The sequence below is a fragment of the Marmota flaviventris genome, chromosome 2 (genome assembly GCF_047511675.1).
Source record: "Marmota flaviventris isolate mMarFla1 chromosome 2, mMarFla1.hap1, whole genome shotgun sequence".
In the NCBI taxonomy this organism is placed as follows: domain Eukaryota; kingdom Metazoa; phylum Chordata; class Mammalia; order Rodentia; family Sciuridae; genus Marmota; species Marmota flaviventris.
The window spans coordinates 32,729,439-32,733,532 of NC_092499.1; the positions used below are offsets into that span (position 1 = coordinate 32,729,439).

The 4,094-nt window shown below is 34.7% G+C and overlaps 1 non-coding gene across 1 annotated transcript; it reads right to left on the bottom strand.

Moving 5' to 3' along the window:
- Positions 1–561: 561 nt before the first annotated feature.
- On the bottom strand, positions 562–635 carry Trnaa-cgc (transfer RNA alanine (anticodon CGC)). The gene has a single exon. It is a non-coding gene; the product is annotated as a tRNA-Ala (tRNA).
- Positions 636–4,094: the final 3,459 nt, after the last annotated feature.

Genomic DNA, 4,094 nt, shown 5'->3' on the forward strand with positions numbered 1-4,094 from the left:
GATGAATGAGGAGGCAGCACTAAGGTGTGCCTGTAAATCAGTGTTACCAACTTTAGTTAAATTTTAAGAATAGCCAGGGCAGGCAATGGCACATGCCTGTAATCCCAGTGGCTCTGGAGGCTGAAGCAGGAGGATCTCCAGTTCAAAGACAGACGCAGAAATTTAGTGAGGCCCTAAGAAACACAGTGAAAACCTGTCTCTAAATAAAATATAAAAATGTGCTGGGAATATGTCAGTAGTTAAGCACTCCTGGGTTCAATCCCTGGTACCAAAAAAAAAAAAAATGTTAAGAACAGATTAAAGCTGGGTGCGGTGGCATACACCTGTAATCCCAGTGACTCAGGAGGCTGAGGCAGGAGGATTGCAAGTTCAAAATCAGCCTCAGCAATTTATCGAGGCCCTAAACAAGACCCTGTCTGAAAATTTAAAAAAAATAAAAAATGCTGGGTATGTGGCTCAACAGTTAAGCACCCTGGGTTCAGTCCCCAGTGCCAAAAAAAAAAAAAAAAAGAGAGAGAGAGAGAGAGACAAGCCATAATGTTTTTTTGTTTATTTATTTTTTGTGTGATGCTGGGAATTGAACCCAGGGCCTTGTGCATGCGAGGCAAGCACTCTACCAACTGAGCTATATCCCCAGCCCCAAATCATGATGTTTTAAAAAAATAAAAATTAAATCAACTGTTTATAGACAGGCGATGTTTGTAGTTTTAGACTTTATGTCTTGGCAATGCTGGGAATCAATCTCAGGGCCCCTACCCTGAACTACATACCCAGCCCTAGTTTTTGGTTTTATAGTTAGGTCTACGATCTAGTCATAATTGTTTTTATATTGTATGAAGTATGAATCAAAGTTCATTTTTATGTATATGAATTACCAAATATTTGTATACCATTTGTTGAAAATACCATTCTTTCTCTACTGAATTGCCTGGTATCTTAGTCAAAAATTGGCTGTCCACATATTTGTGAGTGTACTGGACATCCTGATCCATCGATCTATGTGTTTATTTTTATAAAAATACAACGCTTGATTGTATGTAACTTTGATTATGGTAACGTTACAATAACTCTTAAAATTAGATAGTGTTAGACGCTCAATTTTGTTCTCATTCCTCAAAGTTGCTTTGGTTATTCTAGGTCCTTTGCATTTTCATATGAATTTTAGAATTAATTTGTCAATGTTTATTTAAAAAAAAACCTATGAAAATTTGATTGGGATGTAACTGAATCTAAAGATCAATATGGGGAATATTCACATCATAAGAATATTAAATCTTGTAACCAGAAAATTTGATATATATCTTCCATTTATTTAGATCTTTAAAAATTTCTCTAAGAAGTATTTTGTTGTTTCAAGACTTTTGTCAGATTTTTTTCAAAAATTAATTGATGATAAATACAAGAGCTTATTTCTGCATTCTCAATTATGTTCCATTATCTCTATATCTATATTTATGCCATTATTCCCACCATTTTAATAATTACAGATTTATAAGAAGTTTTACAATTGGCATGTATGCCTCCAACCCTGTCCTTCTTTCCAGAATTGTTTATTCTGGTTTCTTTGCATATGTATATAAATCTTAGGGCAATTTTTAAAGAGAAAGTTTGCTCAGACTTTCCTGGAGATTACATTGAATCTAGAAATATATTATAATTAGATTATACTTTGAAAAGCAATACCATGCTAACAATATTGATTATTCTAATCCATGAACATGGAATTTCTCTCCATTTATTTAGAACTTCTATAACTTTTTCAGCAAAGTTGTGTTTATTTCAGTACATAAGTCTTTTTTATTTTATCAAATTTATTTCTAAGTATTTAATTATTTTATCCATTTTATTTTTGTGAAATCATTGTTTTTCTTTAGTTTCATGTTTAGATTATTCCTCACTAGAATGTAAAAACAAAACACAAGTAATTTTTCTACATTGAGTTTTGTATCCTAGAACTTTGCTGAACTTGTTTATTAGTTCCAATGAGGTTTTTAAAAAGATTATTTAAGATTTTCTACATATAGGATCATGTCATCTGAAGTTAACACAATTTTCATTTTCCCTTTCCAATCTAGATGCTTCCCCTTGCCCCCCCACCCCCGTTTTGTTTTAGCTACAGCACAATGTTAACAGAAGTAGCAAGACATGGCATCCTGCCTTGTTTCTGATCTAAAAGCAAAGTTACCATTAAGTGTTACTGCCTATAGATTTTCCATAAATGCCCCAGATTTAAGAAAATTGGGGGAAAATCCACTCAAAAATTACAGACTATATCATAATAAAACTTAGAAATTTTATATAGTGTGGGGTTTGAATCAAAATTTCATGGAACTTAATGGAAATGTGGTATTTCAAAAGTTATTGGATGTACCCATGCATAGTGTCACATGCAGTGACTCAGGAGGCTGAGGTAGGAAGATCACAAGTTCAAGGTCAGCCTCAGCCACATAGCATGAGCCTCAGCACCTCAGCAACTTAGTGAGACGCTGTCTCAGAATAAAATTTTTAAAAAGTGGACTAGGTAACTCAGTGGTAAAGTGCCCCTAGGTTAAACCCTCAGTACCAGAATGAAAAAAAAGACTATTGGAAAGTGACCACACAATTAGGGTGGAGCCCTTACAAATGGGATTAGTGCCCTTACGTGGAGCCCAAGAAAGAATAATAACTATGTGAGCATACGTGAGGACACAGCAAGAAGCAACTTCTATGAATCAGAAAACAACCAAATTCAGACACAAAATCTTCTGACACCTTGATCTTGGACTTCTTAACCTCAAGAATTGTGAGAAATTGCTGGGGATGTAACTCAGTGGTAGAGCACTTGCCTAACATGTGTGAGACACTGGGGTCAATCCTCAGCACTACATAAAAATAAGTAAACAAAATAAAAGTATATTTTAAAAACTGCTAAAAAAAGAATTGTGAGAAATAAATTTCTGGTTTTTATAAGTCAACCAATGTATGGTATTTTATTATACAAGCCCAAAAGGAGTAAGATATCCCCAATATAAAGATAAAATTTGATATTAATAAAGAAAGTTTAGGAATGTTTTGGGGCCCAAAAATCATTATAAAAAATTTTTACTTCTGTGCAAATAAAAATAAATATCTGAGTAATAGTATTTTTTTAAAATATTATTATTGCCAGGTGCGGTGGCATACACCTGTAATCCCAGCAGCTCCAGAGGCGAAGATAGGAGGATCTGGAGTTCAAAGCCAGCCTCAGCAAAAAAAAAAAAGGCACGAAACAACTCAGTGAGACCCTGTCTCTAAATAAAATACAAAAAAACAAGACTGGAGATGTGGCTCAGTGGTCAAGTGCCCCTGAGTTCAACCCCCAATATCGCCCCCCAAAAATTATTAAGTATACATACATTAGCAAAGACATGACATCCCTAAATATGCAAACAAAATTATTAAAAATTTTTAACAAAAAACATTTAAAAATCTGAAAAGTGCAGGGATATATCATGGACAGAAAAATCTCAATATTATAAAGATATAAATTCTCTCAAACTGGATTTCAGTACAATTCCAAACAAAATTCCAACAAGGTTTTCCATGGGATTTAACAATCTAGTAAATTTTAAAAGTTAGCCAGGCACAGTGACTTGCACCTACAGTAACAGCTACTTGAAGGTTGAGAGGGGAGGGTCACTTGAGCCCAGGAATTAGAAACCAGCCTGAACAGCACAGAAAGACTACAACTCAAAAAGACTTTTTTTTTTAATTAAAAAAAGAGCAAAAGGTCAAGTACCTTTAAGATATTCTTTCTTTTTTAAAAAATATTTATTTATTTTTAGTTTTCGGTGGACACAACATCTTTGTATGTGGTGCTGAGGATTGAACTCTGGCCGCACACATGCCAGGTGAGCGGGCTACCGCTTGAGCCACATCCCCAGCCCTCCTTTAAGATATTCTTTGTTTGTTTTGTGGTGCTGGGGATTGAACCAATGGCCTTGTGTATGCAAGGCAAGCACACTACCACTAAGCTATAACCACAGCCCTTCTGAGATATTCCTAAAGAGAAACATCTAGACTAGAAGCCAGATGATTTGGGGTTTGAAGGATATGCCTTACATGACAGATTTATT